This window comes from Chiloscyllium punctatum, chromosome 16 (assembly GCF_047496795.1).
Source record: "Chiloscyllium punctatum isolate Juve2018m chromosome 16, sChiPun1.3, whole genome shotgun sequence".
Classification (NCBI taxonomy): Eukaryota; Metazoa; Chordata; class Chondrichthyes; order Orectolobiformes; family Hemiscylliidae; genus Chiloscyllium; species Chiloscyllium punctatum.
This window is the reverse complement of record NC_092754.1, coordinates 96,388,027-96,409,074: the sequence shown is the minus strand read 5'-3', so window position 1 is coordinate 96,409,074 and position 21,048 is coordinate 96,388,027. Positions and strand designations below refer to the sequence as shown.

At 45.1% G+C, this 21,048-nt stretch overlaps 2 long non-coding RNA genes across 4 annotated transcripts in view; one reads left to right on the top strand and one right to left on the bottom strand.

The window, feature by feature from the left end:
* LOC140487235 (uncharacterized) overlaps nt 1-21,048 on the top strand; it is a 143,092-nt gene that overhangs the window by 79,044 nt on the left and 43,000 nt on the right. The gene's annotated exons all lie outside the window — the stretch shown is intronic.
* LOC140487237 (uncharacterized) overlaps nt 1-21,048 on the bottom strand; it is a 40,877-nt gene that overhangs the window by 10,890 nt on the left and 8,939 nt on the right. For 2 of the 3 annotated variants that reach the window (XR_011962829.1, XR_011962828.1), the window contains exon 2: nt 5,576-6,149. This is a non-coding gene — a long non-coding RNA (uncharacterized lncRNA). Of the gene's footprint in view, nt 1-5,575; nt 6,150-16,637; nt 16,739-21,048 lie in introns of those variants that run through there. The other variant, XR_011962831.1, reaches the window with a different exon arrangement.

The following is a 21,048-nucleotide window of genomic DNA, read 5'->3' as shown; positions in this document are numbered from 1 at the left end:
GGATGTGGTGTATATGGATTTTACCAAGGTGTTTGATGAGGATCCCCATGGTAGGCTCATTTAGAAAGTAATGAGGCATGGGATACAGGGAAACCTGCCTGGTAAGATAATATATTTGCTGGCCCATAGAAGACAGGGTGAGATTACATAGATAGTTTACAGCTTGGAGCATGGTGACCGATGGTGTTCTGAAGGGATTAGTTCTGGGGCCTCTGCTGTTTGTGATTTTTACAAATGACTTGGATGATGAAGTGGAAGGGTGAGTTAGAAGGTTTGCCAATGACACGAGGGTTGGTGGAGTTGTGGATAGTGTGGAAGGCTTTTGTAGGTTGCTAGAGGACATTGACAGGATGCAGAGCTGGGCTGAGAAGTGGCAGATGGAGTTCAACCTGGGAAACAGTGAAGTTATTCATTTTTGAATTTCAAATTTGAATGCATATTTTCAGATTAAATGCAGGATTCTTGACAATATGGAAGAACAGTGGGATCATGGGGTCCACGTCCATAGATCCCTCATAACTGACATCCAAGGTGATAGGGTTATTAAGTCAGTGCATGGTGTGTTGGCTTTCATTAGCAGGGAGATTGAGTTTAAGAGCCACGAGGTTATGCTGCACCTCTATGGATCCCTGGTGAGACTACACTTGGAATATTGTGTTCGGTTCTGTTCACCTCATTATACATAGGATGTGGAAGCTTTAGAGAAGGGGCAGATGAGATTTACCAAGATGCTGCCTGGACTGGAAGGCATGTCTTATGAAGAAAAGTTGAGGGAGCTGGGGCTTTGATCATTACAGTGAGAGGATGAGAGTTTACTTGATAGATTTGGATAAGATGATGAGAGACATAGATAGAGTGGATAATAAAAGACTTTGCCCCACAAAATGGCATAATTTTAAGGTGACTGGGGGAAGTTGTGGGGAGATGTCAGAGATAGTTTCTTTATAGATAGTGGTGGGTGCGTGGAATGCACTGCCAGTGGTGGTAGTAGATTCAGATCCATCAGGGACATCTAAGCGATTCTTGGATAGGCACATGAATGACAGTAAATGAAGGGCATGTTGGTTAGTTTGATCTTAGAGTAGGATAAAAGGTCGGAACAACAGCGTGGCCAAAGGGCCTGTACTGTGCTGTACTGTTCTATATTCTATGGATGGAAATGAACATTTATATATTAGCAACACATAGATTTTCAAAATTGTATTAGCATATATAAGAATAATGATAAATTTCATCTTGCTATTTGACTGTGCTTTCTGCAAAAATGACCAGGAATTGTTGCAGGGAAAAGTAATTAGGTTTTTCTAAATTTATCGGGCAAGTCATATTTTTAACAGTGCGTGTTACATCAGAAATAATGGATTATTTTGTAGGTGTGTTGATTGGAAATAAAATGGATTTTTATATTACTGTATAGGTACTAGGGAAGATTGGATTAAATTCAGATATAAACTTCACTGTAGTTGTTAGCAAGATAAACTAAACCATATAATAATTATTGTCATGCAAGTTCTTTAATAATTACTGTTAGAATCCTGAAAAAAAAGGATATACTGTACCATTTTTGAAACAGTCAATAAATTAAATTGGGAACCTCAGTATACTTGTTAGCCAGACCAATTATTATGCAATTATTGTATTGGTAATGACTTAATAACTAATGCTAAAGCCTAAACAGAGAAATTGGTTCAATACTTTGTCAGCATGTTGCTCTGAAATTGATTGGATATTTATTAAGATCGGTAAACAGAGGGATCAAATATAATAGCTCGCTTGATAGAATTGAAGGAAAAAAATGACAGTGTTTATTCCGATTGCAGTTTCTCCCAGATTTTATTTTGAAAAGCAGACCATTTGTGTCACAGTCAAGTATTTGTGAGCCTTTGTCCACAATTCCGAGCATTTGGGTATAATCTGTGACCCTCCCACAGATGTGTAACGTTACTGGATTGGCCATGCTAACATGGCCGCAGTGTGCAATTTATGTGGGTTGGGCGAGCCATGGTTAATGTGGGGTTATGGGGGTAGGTTGGATGAGCAGGTCATTGCAGACTCGATGGGCCAAATAGACCCTTTCTGCGCCCACTGGATTCTGTGATTCTAACTAGTTGCGAGTGTTGTCCCATTTTCCTCATGCCAGGTTTATTCAACATATGATTCTGTGGGTGCTCACTCATTCCTTCCCTTTAGTTGTATATCAATTTCACACTATGTGAGAGTGGGAATGAATTTGTAAATATAAATACTCCAACCGAAACCCCTCACAGGTCAGGAAATGTTTCTGCTACTTTCATCACTCACAAGGAACAGGAAAATAAAAGTTCAGTCACAAATCTTACAGGAACATAGTGGTTATAATCACCAGGAAAGGCTGAACAGCTCAAAACGCTTTTCTCAAGAAAAGAGGAGGCTCAGAGACAGCCTGGTACAAGTAGAAAGCTTTGTGTCTGTGTTTTCAGAGATTTGTGGTTGAAATCATTGGGTTGGAAGCATGTTTCATTGCCCCAGATCATCAAAGGTGCTATCTAAATGTGCATCTTTCTTTCTATCTGTCTGAGTTAACAATCAGATGGACAGGCCAATGTCTGAGTGTCTTACCAAATCCCTGATTGAATCTGTCTCCACCCACAAACTCAGGTGCCTCACCACTCACTGGGTCATGGAGAAACTCTGCCGTTACAATGAGAACTGTCTTTCCTGTCACCTCTCCTTGTGCTTCCACCTAATCCCCACTTCCCTTCATTAAATCCCAGCTGCCTCTAGTCCACCCCCATGGGCATGTTGAAGAGCATGACAGGAGAATGGATTGAAACCGAGAGTTCAATAGTCAGAATGAAAGAGGAAGAAGGAAATAAACGGTGATTGTGGATCCCAGGGGATACAGACTCCAGGATTAGTCCTTGTGGGCATTCCCGCAGTAATACAAGACAGCATTCCATGATGAGAGTTAAACCCGGGTGGCAGGAGAGGGAGCCACTGAACATGAGCAGGTTTAGTTCAAACACAGGAGGTTTGTTCAGTCAGTAACAGTGTATTCGACATGGAGGTGAAGTGAGCAGTGAAGGGAAATGGTACCACAAGCTGCCGATGGACAACTTTCATTGGAACAGGAGGAGGCCATTCATGATGATCATTGCTGATGTGTGATCATATCGAACGTGTGATCATAGCTAACGTACAATTTGCAAAACCCTCTAATTTCATCAATAAACTCCTCTGCAACACACAAGATGAGTATTGGAAAACTAAACCACTGCAAATGCTGGGAAATCAAACAAAATCAGAAATTGCTGGAAACATTTAGTAGGTCTGGCAGCATCTGTGGAGAGTGAACTGTTCGTGTCCAGTGATCAGTCAGGTGACCAGCTGCAGCTGGCCATTCTGCTGTTTCTGTAACACTGGAACAGGCTCTGGTGCGGGGGGAATGAGATTGTAAATAACAACTGAGAAAACAGGAGGACGTACTGAATCAGAATTCGGAATTCACTTACCCCTCCCAGCGGGACACTCACCGACACAGTCACACTGCGGAGAGGCTGTTCACCTGCTGCACATATGGGAAGGGATTTACTTCATCTTACAATCTTCTGAGGCACCAGAGAGAGCACAGTGGATTTAGACCCTTCACCTGCTGCATGTGTGAGAAAGGATTCATTCAAATCTCTCACCAGCGGAGACATTAGTGCATTCGCACTGGGGAGAGGCCATTCATCTGCTCAGTGTGTGGGAAAGGATTCACTCAGTCCTCTGACCTGCTCAAACACCAGCGAGCTCACTCTGGGGAAAGGTCATTCACTTGTTCGCAATGTGGGGGGAGATTCACTCAAACGCAGCACCTGTGGAGTCCCCAGTGAGCCCACACAGGGGGAAGAGGTCATTCAGATGGTCAGTGTGTGAGAGGGGATTCAGTGATTCATCCTGCCCCCTGACACCCCAGTGAGCCCACACAGGGGAGAGGTCATTCAGATGCTCAATGTGGGAGAAGGGATTCAGTGATTCATCCCATCCCCTTGAGAACCCAGCGGGTTCACTCTGGGTAGGAGCTGTTCACCCCTGTGTGACAAGGGATTTGCTGCGTCGTCAACACGATTGAGAGACCAGTGAGTGCTCACAGGGAAGTGGTCATCCACCTGCTCCATGTGGACTGCAGGACTCTGATTCTGATGTTACTGTTCATCAGAGTCAGGAGTGGACCTTGTACATGATGACACTGTTGGAGTATTGATGTTGTTGTTAACCACATTAACTGGGCTGGAGGTGACTGAACTTACATTGCCACTTTCTGAACCTCAGGATGTCTCCCTGGGCAGTAAGTCTCCACAAACAGCAATGTGACAATGTGCAGGGATCATCTGTTTTGATTTAATTGTGACTGTAGCACTGCTGCTTCACAGCACCAGGCACAAGGTTGGTGTCCAGCCTTGGTCAACAGTCTGTGTGGAGTTCCCACATTCTCCCCATGATAGAGAGGTTCCTCCTCCTCCCCCCCGAGGTGCCCAGAGATGTGCAGGTGAGGTGGATCAGTCGTGCTAACTTGTCCACAGTATCCAGGATTGTGCAGACTAGGTGGATCAGCCAAGGGAAATGCAGTGTTACAGTGATAGAGTGCTCTGGGCGGGATGTTCTTCGGATGGTCGGTGGGGTCTGATGGGCCAAGGCTCTCCTTCCACACTGTAGGGATTTTATTCTATGATAGAGGATAAAATCTACACAGCAGGGTGTCCTTGGAGAAGGAGCATGTAGTATGGATCAATGCTCTCGATTCCTTGAGATAGAGATGGGCACCGCAGGGGATACGGTGCTTTATCTCCACCGCTGCCCCCTCCCCACAACTCTACTTTGATTTAGTCCCTTCTCACTCTGTCACTTGTAACGATTTGCTTGGCCCGTAATGGGCTTTGTTTGGAAATATTCAATTGGTTACACTAATGGTTTACTGCTGGTGATATGTCTAGATTAGAGTGGTGCTGGAAAAGCATAGCAGGTCAGGCAGGATCAGAGGAGCTGGAAAATCAACGTTTTGGCAAAAGGCCTTTTCCAGCATCCCTCTAATCTAGGCTCTGGTTTCCAGCATCTGCAGTTCCTCACTTTTGCACTGCTGGTGGTTATATGTTAACCTAAAGCAAAATGGTGTAATGATGATTTTGATGGTGGGAAGGTTGCTGTGCTGGGTCAGAAAAATGGGGAAAAAGAATGCTTCACAGCTCACAGAACGAAAACTGAAAAGCAGTTAAATCAAACCAAAGGTTCAGACAGGGAGGGAAAATTTCCCTGGAGTTTGAGTAGCTGGAAAGTGATGGTGTCTGGGAATAGACAGGATTTTGTTTTTCAGAGGTTGAAAGTTTTAAAACTGTTATATTCAGGCAGTTGAATTCATTTTCTTTAATTTTATTTGTGTGCAAAAAGCTTTTACAACATTTTAAAGCCAAAATTGACAAACCTTGTGTTAAAGATAAATGTTAAATAAAATCCATCAAACCATCCCTCACTGAAAACTGTTGTGGAAGTGCAATCTCCTGGAGAATCCCTGCCCTGCTTACTCCTTCCTACCCGGGCTCCATGGCTATATACATACCTGGGAGATAGCAGCAGGAGGAGACCATTCAGCCTTTCGATCCTGCTCCACCATTCAATGGGATACAGCCGACCATCCAGCTCAGTCTCCTCTTCCTGCTGCGTTCCAATCCCTTTTCATGACTTTACCTTGAAGAACTATATCCAAATCCTCCTTTGGCTTCACTGTCTTTTGTTCCAGTGATGTTGCTGTATTACTGTGTGGGTGTAGGCAGGGGTAATGTGATGGTGCTGCCTCCTGGAGGATGTACTCAGCGTCCCTCATCATCCTGCAGTAACATCAACTGGGTTTCAGCAACTCGAGATAGAAACCGTTTCCAGGATATGGGCATCACTGGCTCAGCCAGCATTTATTCCCCATCTCTCGTTACCCTTGAGAAGATGGTAGTGAGCTGCTGTCTTGAACCATTCACAGTCCATTTGGCGCAGATAGACCGACAATGCTGGGAGGGAGAGTGTTGCAGGATTTTGGCCGAGTGATTCTTCATCTTTGGTTCATCAAATACTGGTTAACTTAATCACAATCTGCACGTGATTTTGAGATTTCAGTCTGCAAATCTTCACTATCTAGCACCCTGTATAAAGGAATATGTACAGATTAGAAATTCAGAATAGACAATTCTAGTTTCTCTGGAATATCTTTTTCCCCTTTCTTCCCCCAAAGCTGTAACCCTCCAGCCCACTTACTCTCTCCCACCATTCTGACTCTACTACCTCCTAATGTACACCCTCCGCATTCTCATAGCATTACTGACAAACAGATCCATTCCACCACTTCCCGTCCCTGGTTAGAGTCTGCACCCTTTCTGGGTTCACTTCCTTTCCCTTCAGTTGCTGCAAGTCAATAACGTAACAGCAGAATGAAACAAAAGGAAACAGAAAGGGAGGTGGCAGATCCTGGACAGAAGAGGAACCTTCAGTCTGGGAAAATGGGTCAGATTCTTCCTTGTTTCCCATTGGTAAATTCCCAGTGTTATGACAAGTTGCGAATGGAACTTGGTCCCATCTGGGCGTCGTAACACTTTGACTCTCCCCCTACCCCCCCAAACTGATCAGTACTATAGGCAGATGCATCCCTTCTCCAGCCATTCACAGTGTGAAATGCTTTCTGCTAGTTACCCCAAAGAACATGCTTCAAAACCCACCCACATTCTGTACATGTACAGTGGTGGGTTTCCCCACACACATGTGGTCCCTGCCTCAGGGCTTGTGAGAGTTGTAGTCCCCATGAAGCCTCTGGAGACCTGTCCCTGGAAAGTGAAAGAAAGTGTGGGCTGGAGGATGTTGTGTATAGGATATCTATTCAGACACACAGGACATGTGGGCCGTCACTGGGATTTACAGAGACATCTGCTTAGACACCCCGATTTCTGACGTAAGGAATATACATTCAGCCAATTGTGGGGTGGGGAGGTTAATAATGGGCAGCAGATTTTAAGCAGATCTGGCTCAGTGCCTAGCACTGCTGCCTCACAGCGTCAGGGACCCAGGTTTGATTCCAGCGTTAGGCAACTGTGTTGAGTTTACACATTCTCCCCATGTCTGCATGGTTTTGTTCGGTGCTCCAGTTTCCTCCCACAGTCCAAAGATGTGCAGGTTAAGTGTATTGGTCATGCCAAATTGCTCACAGGGTCCATGCGTGTGCTGGTTAGGCAATTAGCCACGGGAAATGCAGGGTTACAGGGAATGGGTGGGTCTGAATGGGATGCTCATCATAGGGTTGGTGTGGACTCGATGGATGAATACCCTGTTTCTGCACTATAGGGACTCTATTCTATTCTCATGAGGAAGAATGTACCTATCACAATGTGTTGTGAATCTGTGGAATTCCAAAATGCGGTGGATGCCAAGACATGAGCCAATTTAATGAAGAGATACAGATTTTTAATTTGCAATGAGTTGAAGTGTGAGAGAGAGCAGGCGGGAAAATCCAGCTGAGACCGAGTTGAGCTCAATCATCACCGTATTAAATGGTGGAGCTGGTTCGAAGGGCTGCATTGCCTCTCCTGTGCCCAGGGCTTATCTTCCTACGGTAATAACTGGAAATCTGAATCCAAAACTCACCATCTTCACCAAAGGAGATTTTCAGAAACAGCAGGATAGTCAGGTGGATTAGCATTCCAAACTTAGATAGTGAGGAAGCGTGTAGGAGATAATGATTTTGTAATTTTAAACTGAGGGGAGACAGTGATTTATGGTTTTAGATTGCATCGTACATTCACAGTGTCCAGAATACTCTGCTGTGAATATCTATCCTGTACTTTATTACAAAACCAAGGTCGCTGACAATGAAACCCAAAACTCCCAGGAAACATCGCCTCACCTCGTAATCTGATAAAAAGACTTGTCATTAATCTGGTTGAATTTAGAACACAGATGGATAGCGGGAAGATTAAATCCAATCCCAAGATACTGTGCTTAAACAAAGGAGACTACAATAGGATGAGGCAGGAGTTGGCTAATGTAGACTGGAAACAAAGACTTTACTGTGGAACAGTTGATGGACAGTGGAGGAATATCAAAATAATTTTTCAAATTTCTCAGCAAAAGTATATATCAGTGAAAAGGAAGGACTGTAGGAAAAGGAGTAATCTGCCATGTGTAAGGCAATAAGGGAGTCTATGAAATTGAAGTAAAAGGCATACAAATTGGCAAAGACCAAGGATAAATTCGGAGATTGGAAAATCTTCCAAGCTCAACAGAAAGCATGATGGAATTGGGGATAAAAAGTGATGAGTAGCTATCCCCAGGAACAGAATAGCAGTTTACACTGCTAGAGGGAAACCTATCGTGTGGGGAACACATGGCCTCTAATTGTTGAAGCACTTAACTGTTACCATAGTGATAATCCTGATCAAGTTAAAAGTCACAGCACACTCCAAAAGCTTGTACTTCCAAATAAACCTGTCGGACTATAACCTGGTGTTGTGTGGTTTTTAACTTTGTCCACCCCACCCCAACCCCGGCTCCTCCACATCAGAATCCTGATAGATACCCCACTGAAACTGAAGTGCCTGTCAGGTACTTGAGGGAGCCACGGGGGCGTTGGGGGAGGGGTGTGTGGTTTAACCACAAAGTGCTGAACTGAACGAGACTTTTGAACTGCCGTTGCCAATGGAGATAATATTGAGAGACAGTCTCTATTCAAAGTCACAAACCACAAAGGTATAATAATGGGAGTGTACACCAGATAGGCAGGGAGGTACCCGACGCTGTCTGAAGGCGTTTTGCATGTACACTATCCAGGTAGCTGCTGTGTCTCATCAATAAAGACTCAAAGACGACCTCTCAGAGTTCTGTGCCTAGTTATTCCTATCCAGCAGGGTTCAGGAATATGAGCACACAGCAGTCACAGTCTTCACAGTGGAGGATATGACGAACATGCCAGTAATTGATAAGGAGACTGAGGAAGGTGAGGACCTAGATAATAACCATTATCGTGAAAGAGTTAGAGCTGGGCAAGCTAATGGAGCTAAAGGTAAACAAGTCTCATTGCCCTGATGGAATACATCCCATGATACCAATAGAGTTAGGGGGAGAAATAGCAGATGCACTTCGAGTTATAACGTCCTGCAGCAGAGACAGGCCCTTTGGCCCATACTGGCCCATGCCAATCAGATTGTCCATCCACGCTAACCCCATTTCCCTGCACTTGGCCCATCTGCTTCTGAAACTTTCCTATCCATGTATTTGTCCAAATGTCTTTTATTTGTTGTTAATATATCCACCTTAACCACTTTCACTGCCAGCTCATTCCATATACATACCACCTTTGTGTAGAACAGTTGCCCCTCAGTTTCCCATGTATTCTTTCTCCTCTAACTTTAACCTGATGCCCTCCAATCCTCGAGTCCCTGTGAAAAAGACCGAATGCATTCACCTTACTCATGCCTCTCATGATCTTATACACTTCTGTAAAATGTTCCCCCTCGGTTTCCTCTGCTCTACACAAAAAGGTCCTCGCTTGTCCAACCTCTCCCTGTAACTCAGACCCCTGAGCACTGACATCATCCTTGTAAATTTCTTCTTCACCTTTCCAGTTGAATAACTGAAACCTACACTGCACTCATCACATTTCCCGTGTTTCCCCACGGCGCTGGAACCGATGTGACAACGCCAATGGCTTACAATCAATGATTGATAATTCACTCCGTTACAACAATCCCATTTTCATAGCTTTTTATCATGATGCAGGAATCCTTTTGTCTTTTTGGTTTCATGGTTAATTGTCCTCATACAAAACCAATCTGTGGCTTACCTGTTCCAGGGAAATGTGCCATGATTTTTTAGACTTTTAAAAACCAATGAAATCACACTCCACAGTCCCCACACTGACATGGACTTCACTGTCTCAGTACTTTTTCCCAATCACACGGACATTTGAAATATTCGCCCACGGACAGAATGCACACCTTTCCATCCAGATGAAAAGGCCAATGATATTCAGATCGGCACGGATCCAGTAACTATCAGATCTGAACATGAAGTTCAATTTAAATTTCTCATCCGCAAATCCCCCCTTTCAATACTCTATAACAGAGAAAACAGAAAGTGCTGGAGATCCTCAGCAGGTCTGGCAGCATCTGAAATGGTGACAGATGCAGGAAACATTGCAGCCTTGAAGAAGTGGTTAGATGATCACACCAGGCATGTGTGCTTGATGACCATTATGGATAAGATGGGGACAGGGATCCCTTTCTGGAAGGGCCTTGGTGAGACCACACCTGGATTACTGTATACACCTTTGTTCCCCCTTCCCAAGGAAGGCTCTCCTGGTTATTGAAAGAGAGTAAAGGAGGATCACCAGATGAGTCCTGGGATGTGAAGATAGTTAAGGACTGCAGATGCTGGAAGTCAGAGTCTGTACAATGTGGACCTGGGGAGGTGCAGCAGGTCAGGCAGCATCAGAGGAGCAGGAAGGTTGATGTTTTGGGTCGGGACCCTTTGTCAGTCTTGATAAATAACCCCGACTCGAAACGTTCACTTTCCAGCCCCATTGTATTCATGCTGGTCATCAAGCACCTATTAATTCTAGTCCCACATTCTGGCACTCAGCGTGTAACCAATATTGTCGTCCTTGGTGCGATCATCTCAACACTTCTTCAAGGCTGCAATATTTCCTGCATCTGTCACCATTTCAGATGCTGACAGACTTGCTGAGGATCTCCAGCACTTTTTGTTTTTATTGCAGGTTTCCACCATTTTGCTGAAGCACAGAGTCATAGACATGTACACAGCTCCATATTTTGTTGACTCACCTTCCTGGGATGTCAGGACTGATGGCTGAAGAGGGACTCAATCTTCGTTTAATCCTCCTTTCCTTTGGCTTTCTGAGCCGCTAACTACATTACTAATATTCTACCTCCCATTCCCTGTCCTGAATCTGACCCATATAAGGCTACATTTTAGTTCCCATCCCCCTGCCAGACTAGTTACAAACTCACCAACAGAACTGGCAAAAGCCCCCACCAGATTTGTCTCAGCTCTGCCCAGGTACAGGTCCCCCCTAACCCAGAAACAGTCCCAGTGCCTGAAGAATCATAACCCTTCTGTGGTACACCATTTCCCCAGCCACACATCCAGCTGATCTACCTTCTCATTCCTGCTCTCATTAGCACATGGCACTGGGAGTAAGTCTGACATTATTACATTTCAGGAGCTACATTTTAATGTACCTCTGCTCTCCCTATGTCCAGCTTTCAGGACTTCATCCCTCTGTTTAGCGATATCGTTGGTATCTGTGTGTTGCACGACCACTGTCTGTTTACCCTCCAGCTCCAGAATGTCCTGCAGCCACTCCATTATATCATGGATCTTGGCACCAGGGAGATTACATACCATCCTGGATTCATGTCTGTGGGCACAGAAGTGCCTGGCTGTACCCCTGATTATTGAATCCCCTGTCACTATAGCCCTGCACTCTCATTCCTCTTGTTCTGATCAGCAGAGCTCTCTGTGGTGTCATTAACCTGACTGATGCTGATTTCCCGAGAAGCCACCCCACCCATTCCCGCCCTTACAGAATCCCAAGTGGTATACAGTATTTGTATGAGAAGGGGATAACAACTGGGGACTCCTGTACTCACTTCCTGAGCCTTTTACTAGATCTGATGATCACCCATTCCCTTTCTGCCTGTGTAACCCTCACCTGCAGTGTGACTAACTCACTAAACGTGCTGACCATAACATTCTCTGTATTGCAGATGCTCCACAGTGAGTCCACTCTCAGCTCCAGCTCTGAAAAGCAGTTTCCCAGTAGCTGCAGATGGGAACCCTTGCTGCACAAATAGCCGTCAGGGACACTGGAAGCGGCCCTTATTTCCGACATTGTGCAAGAAGAGCACACCACGGGTCTGAGGGCTCCTGTCACAACGTCTCTCTACATTCATCTAGTTACTCCCATTAAGAGAATTTAAATGAGTGAGTAACCATTCTTCACTTCAAACATGTCCATTATAATACCAAAAAAAACTTTACTTAAGCTGATATGTCATACTTTAAAAACTTAAATACTCCACAGGTATCACTGACAAATTGGCTATTCCCATTGGGACTGTGAATTTCTGAAAGGCCTGAACTAAAACGGAGTTTCAGCTTCACCTTCTCCCTGTCTCACCTCACTATTTACAACCAACTCCAAAACACTCTCATTGAGCCAAGCAGCCCTCACAGTGCAGCCCTGTCATTTTCATTGTCTGCTCACACCTACACTGTACTGTTCCAATGCACCTCAATGGGAGCTCAGGACCAGCACTGCATCTTTCAATTCAGCCCTTTGTAACCCCAGATTCATAATGGACTTCAGCAGTTTCTGAATGAACAGACAGTTGTCAGAATCTGGAACGTTCTACCTGAAATGGTGCTGGAATTTGAGTCCACAAGGAATTTCAATGAGAAATTTGCAGAGAATTGGAAGTCGGGAGTTTACAGATTAACATCATAAAGTGGATGATTAAGACAAAATCTGACAGTTCCTGCAAAAAGACGAGGTGTAATTTGGATAAATCTGTGCTCTCTCTCAGGCCAATACCCCCTTCCACAGCTGCAGGGCCAAGAATTGAACACATACCCCAAGGGTTATCCAACCATGAACTTGAACATCTGTCTGCTTTTGGTTTGACAAAAGTATTGAAGATATTTTCCCACAGACAGAACAGACAAACTTTTCTCGTTCCACAGTTAAATGCCAATGATATTCAGATCCCGATGACTCCGCTGACTGTAGAAACTTGTTTTTTTGAGATCCCAGTCTCAAATATTCTGAATTAATATCCTATAAACTGAATTCACAAAACAAAGCTCACAGTCAGTGCAAGATGAATAGTGAAGGCAAACACTTCTCTCGGTATGTGTTTGATGTGTAAATGCTCCTCTTCAAATCACCCCGCCCCCACCCAGGAAGAGGACACGTTCATGCTCCTTGCTGTACCTTGCCCCAAATAAAGATGGCGGACATAACCCAGGTCCTCTCACTGCCTGAGGCCCAAGCCATCTTCCCCTTTTCTGCAAACATGGGACCAAGAGTTTCTAATTCAGACAAACTACCTGCACAGAGTGCAACTAAACCCTCCCAGTCTACACTGATACATTTCATCCGATTTCTGCTGCCACTCTCCCCTTTCCCCTTTCCGCCTCCTGCACACACCATGGGTCATCACGGGTCCAGTGACCCTTCCTCAGAACCGATGACAGCTGGGAAAATTAGAATCCCTTCAGGAAACAGGCCCTTTGGCCCAACAATTCCACACCCACCCTCCAAAGCTTATCCCACCCAGAGCCATTCTCCTACTCTATTACTCACCGTTTCCCCGGACTAATGCACATCCCTGAACACTACAGGAACCTTAGCTGGGCCAATTCACCGAACCTAAAGATCTTTGGACTACAGGAGATAGGGGTTAAAGAGTAACTAATAGGTGGGGACAGAGCCCAAAGAGACACAGGAACATTTGGAAAGATAAAGGAGTGGGAAGTTGGAAAGCTGTTAATGGAGGAGACAAGAACCTTCTAGCATCTCAGTGGCGGTGGTGGAAATGGCGGCTGATGATCTACATTGTGCCTGCAAAAAAGACCCTGAACTTCCAGTTGCCTGCTCTTTAACACACAAGACTGTTCCCTGTCCAACATCTCTGTCTCATGCTTACTGCAGTGTTCCAGTGAAGTTTGATGCAAGCTGGAAGAACACTTCAGAACATACCAAATGGCTTCCTATTTCAAAGACTGCAAATTTCCCCTCACATGTGGTCAACAATGCCCTCCAGTGTATCTCCTCCACTTCCCACACCACTGCCCTTGAACCCCACCCCTCCAAATGCAACAAAGATGGAATCCCACCATCCTCACCTTCCACCCAGATACAACGCATCATCCTCTGCTCTTTCCACCATCAGATCCAACCCCCTGAGATATATTTCCCTCCCCACCCCTTTCAGCATTCCACAGAGACCATACCTTCTGTGACTTCCATGTTAGATCCACACTCCCCACCAACCCACCCTCCACTCCAGGCACCTTCGCTTGCCACTGCAGGAGGTGGAAAACCTGTGCCCACACCTTCCCCTCACCTCCATCCAAGGCACCACTGGATCCTCCCACATCCAGCAGAGAATTCCCTGCCCACCCAAACACCTCACCTATTGTGTCCCTTGCTCTCGGGACGCCAAATTGTGGAGTATTTCAGGGAACATTTCTGGGACACATGCACCAACCAACCCCACCGCCCTGTAGCTGACCATTTCGGCTACCCCCCAGCCCCTCCGCCACCACGCTGCTAAGGACATGCAAGTCCTCCATCCCACAAATCCGAGCCACCCGACACCTGGAGGAAGAACACCTCATCTTCCACCTTGGGAACTTTCAACCACACGGCATCAAGGTTTCCTCATCTCCCATCCCCCAACTTATCTCAGATTCAACCCTCCAACTCGGCAAAACCCTCTTGAACAGTCCCACCTGCCCATCTTCCTTTCCAATTGTCCATTCTACCCTCCATTTACAACCACCTATTGCCTCCCTAGCTCCCTTCCCCCAACCCCAAACACCCCTCCCTATTTATCTCTCAGCTGTATTCTACCACCCACATTTCTGATGAAGTGCTGACATGTCCAATACGTCAATTCTCCTGCTCCTTGGATGCTGCCTGACCTGCTGTGCTTTTCCAGCGCCACACTTTAACACAAGCTGGAAGAACAACACCTCATCTCGCACTTGGGGACCCTGCAACTCTCTGGCTTCAACATCACATTCAATAATTTTAGGTCCTGAACTCTCCCACGTCCTAGTGTCTTTGCCCCCTACCCCACATACCAGGCCTTGTTATTACGTAGCCTGCCATTACACATTACCTATGGTTAGCCACTAACAGTCCCCATAAACAGCTATTCACCCTCCCCCCGTCAGATCGTTATCCACTCCTTTGTCCAACTGCTCCTATATCTCTCTTTGGACTCTATCCCCACCTATCATTTACTCCTTAACCCCTACCTTCTGTATAAAAACGGACATTTTTTTCTCAGTAACATCAGCTCCTGAGGAAGCGTCACTGGATCGAAAATGCGAACTGATTTCTTTTCACAGATGCTGCCTGATCTGTTGAACTTTTCCAATACCATCTGGTTGTGTGCGATTTACAGCATCCGCAGTTCTTGTGGTTCTAATTTACCCGGAGTATCTAATTCAGGTCCAGCAGTTGGAAATAGTGTTTTTCAACCTTTCCAGTCCACACTAACTCCATCTCTCTCCCAGTATCTGCTGTCTCTCCCACTCCTTCACATTCAGTCCCCCCTCACAGTGACACTGCGCCTGCAAAGCTGATGGCCGTGTGTTGGCCTGCTGGACCCATCCCTCATTTACTCCCATTGGCTGGAGGGTCACGCCAACTCTCCTATTGGTCTGAAGCTGTGTCAGTCAGCCAGGCCCCATTGTGACCTGAGTGGTGGGATCCTCCCAGGTACATCAAAGGCTGAGGGGTGACCTCATAGAGGTTTATAAAATCATGAGGGGCATGGGTAGGATAAATAGACAAGGTCATTTCCCTGGGGTCGGGGAGTCCAGAATGAGAAGGCATAGGTTTAAGATGAGAGGGGAAGAATTTAAAATGGATCTGAGGGGCAATTTTTTCCCCTACTGATGTTGGTGCGTGTATGGAATTTTCTGTCGGGAAGTGGAGGATGTTGGTACAATTAAACCATTTGGCATCTGGATGGGTATATGAATAGGAAGGGTATAGAGTGATATGTGCCAAGTGTTGGCAAATGGGACAAGATTAGGTTGGGATATCTGGTCAGCATGGCCAGATTAACCAAAGGGTTTATTTTCATGGTGTACATCTCTACGGCTCTGCCCTGTGATGAGCTTCATCATTCAGAGTGAATGGGGAAGTATCACAGAGCACAGGGGCTGGGGGCTATTCAGCCCATTGGGGCTGTACTCTCTCCCTCTGGAGATGCTGCCAGTCTATCCCAATTCACCTCCCATTTGGACATAGCCCTCCAAATCCTTCCTTAAAAAAGTTCACCGGTCTCACCGGTCTATAGTTCCCTGGCTTTTCCTTACCACCTTTCTCAAATAATGGCACCAATCCTCCAACACCTCACCTGTGGCAATCGATGATACAAATATCGCAGCGAGGGGCCCAGCAAAAGCTTCTCTAATTACCCACAAAGTTCTGGGATACACCTGATCAGATTCCAGGGATTTATCCACCTTTATGCATTTTAAGACATCCAGTACCTCCTCCTCTGTAATATGTACACTTGCCAAGTTATCACTATTTATTTCTCCAACTTCTATATCCCCTTTCAGTAAAAACTGACATGAAATACTTACAGAATCTCTCCCACCTCCTGTTGTTCCATAGGCAGTCTTGTTGATCTTTGAGGGTCGCTATTCTCTGCCTAGTTATCCTTTTGTCTTTAGTGTATTTATAGAATCTCTTGGATTCTCCTTAAACCTTCTTCCCAAAGCTATCTCATGTCCCCTTTTTCGCCTCCTGGTTTCCCACGAGTATATTCCTACTGCCCTTATAGTCCTCTAGGGATTCACACAAACCCAGTGGTCTGTACCTGCCATATCCTTCCTTCATTTTCTTGACCAGAGCCTCAATTTCTCAGGTCATGCAGCATTCTCGACGCCTCCCAGCCTTGGCCTTAACAGGAACATACTATCTGCGTACTCTCATTGTCGCAGGCCTATGGAGGCAATGGCAGATGAGGACAGAGCAACAATCATTATCAGTAAAGAGGTAGTGTTGGGAAAGCTAACAACTCATCCTTATCTCTATAATTCCTCTCAAGCCTCAGAACTATCACTATCTCTGCATCAAAGACATCTCAATCTCTGCAACATCCTCCAATCTCTAATCTCCTCCAGTCTCAACACACTCTCTATCTTTAATCTTGTCCACCCTCACAAATCTCTGTGATATGCCTTTCTTTAATTCCAGCCTTCAGGATAACCCATTTTTATTTCAGATTCCTGCACCCAGAGCTCCACAATGTCCCGCTTAACCTCTGTCACATTTTCCTCCAAAAAACATTAATCAATCATGTATCAGCTATTCTAATATCACCTTCTCTGACCTGGTTTCTATTGTGGCTTGTCATATTCCTATATTACGCGTCTGTGGTCGACATGACAGAAAACGGTGTTGTGATCCATTGGGTTTATGCTGGAAAGAAAATCTCCCAGCTAACTATTTTAATCCCATTTTCCAGCACAGAGCTGATAGACCTGTCAGCCTTGGCCTTACAAGTGTGTTCCTAAATAGATTTTAAATGCCTTCGGGATTTCTGTCTCTCACTCTCTTCCAGACAGTGAGGTTTAGTGCAACTGTTGCTCGATGCTACCACCCCCACAGGGTTCAGAACAGCTGGGTCTGTGCGAACCACAGATCACCCACACATTGTGAAGGATGGCAGGGTCCCTGACAGGGGGCACTGGAGATTTACCAGGATGGTTCAAGGAATGGGGGATTTTAGTTGCAGAATTTGTGGGGCTTTTTTACCATTAATTGTTCACGTGACATGTGTGTTGCTAACACACATCAAGAATAACCGTCCGCAATTAATGGACTCTCCTTTGCAACCTCTCCCCTTGCCTGTACTGTGGTAATATTCAGGTTAACCGCTACCAGACATCTCTAATGAGAGAGCAGTCCTATGGTCGGGTAGGACAATGCTGACTTGATCTTTTACACAGTGATGCCACTGTGCCTCGAGGGTGGGGAAAGAGAATGCTGAAGGTGGTGGATGGGAAACCACTCAGGTACAGTACTTTATCCTGGAGGATGTTCACTTTCTTTAATATTGTTGCGGGGGGGGGTGGGGGGTGCACTGATGCAGGCAAGTGGAGAATGTTCCAACACAACCCTGATGTGTACCTTATCGAGAGCAAACAGACATTGGGGAATCAGGGGTTTGGAAAAACTGAGATTGTTCTCCTTGTAGCAAAGGAAATTTGGGGAGCTGTGACAAAGCGGTTTATAAAAGTTACACATTATAATAATAAACCTTACACCCATCAGCTCATTATACAAGGGTTACAGGACACATGTTGAAGATTTGGGAAGATCTATTGAGAGGATGGTTTGATTCAAAGGAGAACATTTATTCAGCAAATGGTATTGATCTGGAACACAATACGAATATCCAGGGCCTGATGTATTGAGTAATTCTGTCAGAGTTTGGCGTTACAATGACTGAGATTTCCATCTGAATATCTGCCTGTAATACAAGTTTATAAAATCCGTCACTGTCAGCCCAAGTTTGAAACTCATACAATCGCCTCCTCCTGGCCCAGGAGGACTGTACACATTACCCCTGGTGGAGGTTAGCAGGCACTTCAAGAGCAAATCTATGTGGGTTTCTATGATTTTCCACCTTGGGACTTCATGTGACTGAACATGGGACAGAATGTTCCAAGATTCAGTGAGATATGGAGAGCAGGATTTGCTTCCTTTTCTTTCCTTCCATTATGCCGCTGTGCCTCCTCAATAAGACATGGGGTGTGAAAGGCTCATGCACTTGATGGGCAAGATGTCTCCATTCTGACCAATGGGCAGCAACCTCCTCCCAGTCATGAAACAGAGTATCCCTGAAAGATAGCAATTGTGCATGCTTCCCACTGCCCAGTGCTCACAGGACATGTTTAGAATAATGAGGGGGGAAATCTCCTAGAAAAGGCATAACAGGAAAATTCCCAAAGGTTATAAACAGTTTACAGAGAGATATTCACAGGAAACCTGGGCAACTAGTTGGCAAATAGACTATAACTTGGGATAAACTGTAGAAAGCTGCACCACAAAGGGACTGGGGGAAAATGAGCAGGAAACACAGAAAGCTAGCACACAGTTACAACATGGAATCAGGAAAGGGAATGGAATGCTGTCCCTTATTTCAAAGAGTTTGCAATATAAGGGTATGGAGTATATACCTTAGGGCAACTAAACAAATGGCGAGTGAGACCACATCTGGAATAAGCTGAACAGATTTGGTCACTTTAGTTAATGAAATAGAGCAGTTTATTGGAGGCATTTCAGAGAAGATCCATTGGGATGATCCCTGTTTTGAAGGGATTATGCTGTAAGCAAAGGCTGAATAAGTTGGGAATATACTCACTGGACTTGAGAGGAGATCTCTTTGAAACATACAGGATTCTGTCAAGGTTTGACAGGGTAAATATGGAGACGATGTGTCCCATTACGGGTGAGTCTTGAACCAGATTCTGGGTCAGTCGCGGAATCAAGGGTTCTGTTTCAGATTTGTCAAGTTAAAGGCAACACCGACACAGGTTAGGGTTTCAGGAGCAATGGAGCTGGGGTGAGAAGGAGATAAGCAACATTTAGAGATTGGAATTCCTGGTGTTTGTGATTGTGTAGATGTCTGATCAGAAGGTCACCTTGGGGTCAGATATGAGAGCAATATTGTGAAGAATGTAGTTCTGCCTCAGACACTTCCCAGTGAGAGGGAGGGACACAGCAGTAACGGAAATGAATTTGGAATAGCAACTGAAGGCAATGGGTTTAACAATTACAGTGTTGCATTGGAGTGAATTGCAGCTAATCGAAGCGTGGTAAGCAGTTTGATAACTGAGTAACAGTGGAGTAATGGAGAGGGATGATGGGGAGGGAGAGCTGGGCATTGTCAGTGTACATGTGAAACCTAACACGGTGCTTTTGGGCGATGTTACCTCCTGGCAGTATGTAGGTGAGAAACAGGACGGACCAAGGACAGATCCTGGAAGGACACCAAATACAATGAACTCAGAAAGGAAAGGGAGAGTGGAGATGGAGCAGGATTTTCCAGTGATGGTGAGGTCAAATATTAGGTTTTAGCAGAATGGGAGAGAAAGACATAACCAGAAAAGACAGATAGATCATGGAACAATATCTGTGAATTTCGAAGGGGGGTGGGGGGTGGGGGAAGGGTGGTGACAAGCAGGAGGATGAGACAGAGATTTGGAATGTCCATGATTTAGCTACACTAGGGTAAATGGTCAAGATGACCTCTAATAAGGCTTGACAAGGGACTCTAGGAAATGCAAATTTAGGACTAAAATGAGGAGCACCCTTGTGAGGCAGTTTGACTCGGTGGGCTAGTGGAGAGGGAGGAAAGAAACAGAGGCAGCTGATTGAATTGTCTCAATGTTATGGACAGAGAAACTCCATGTGCTCCTCACTCTTGTTGTTGGAGGGGAGGATGGAGGAGACAGGATAATGGACAGTGTTTTTATCTCCAAAACAATAAACAAAACCTGTGATAGTGATTCTAAAAATAAGTGAACAAACCTGTCATATTTATCATTTATCAAGAATATTAAAATATACAACTGAAGTTCAGGTTTGAATCCCAAATCGGTAGAGGTTGGCTCTGAATTCAAGAAAAAAACAACTGGAATGAAGAATCTACTGTTTGCCATGGAACCATTGGGGATGTTTTTCTGCCATTGACAATGTCCTTGAGGGAAAGAAACCAGACAGTGGCCCATCAAATCACTCATTGTATTAATTACTGCAAAGTCTCAACAAAGGAATGAAACTGATGGACCACATTACATCTACCAACGCACTAGCAAATACAACCACACAATCAGCCCTCTTGACCCTGCAACTTCTGCCTCACTGTGGGCCAACAACAGCAGCAGAACTGTACTCTAGCCCAGTCTGAAATCTCATGGCCTGATATCCCCCACTCAACCATTAACATCAAGCCAGGGGAATCAACCCTGGTTCAATGGTGAATGCAGGAGGGCATGTCAGGAGCAGTACAAGGCAGACATAAAAATGAAGTGCCAACCTGGTGCAGCTACCAAACCTGCATGCCAAACAGCACAAGCAACACCAAATAGAACGAAGTGATCCCATAACCAACAGATTAGATCGGAGTTCTGCAGTTCTGCCACACCTAGTCAAGAATAGTGATGGACAATTAAACAACTCACTGGAGGAAGCATCACAGATATCCCCATCCTTACCGA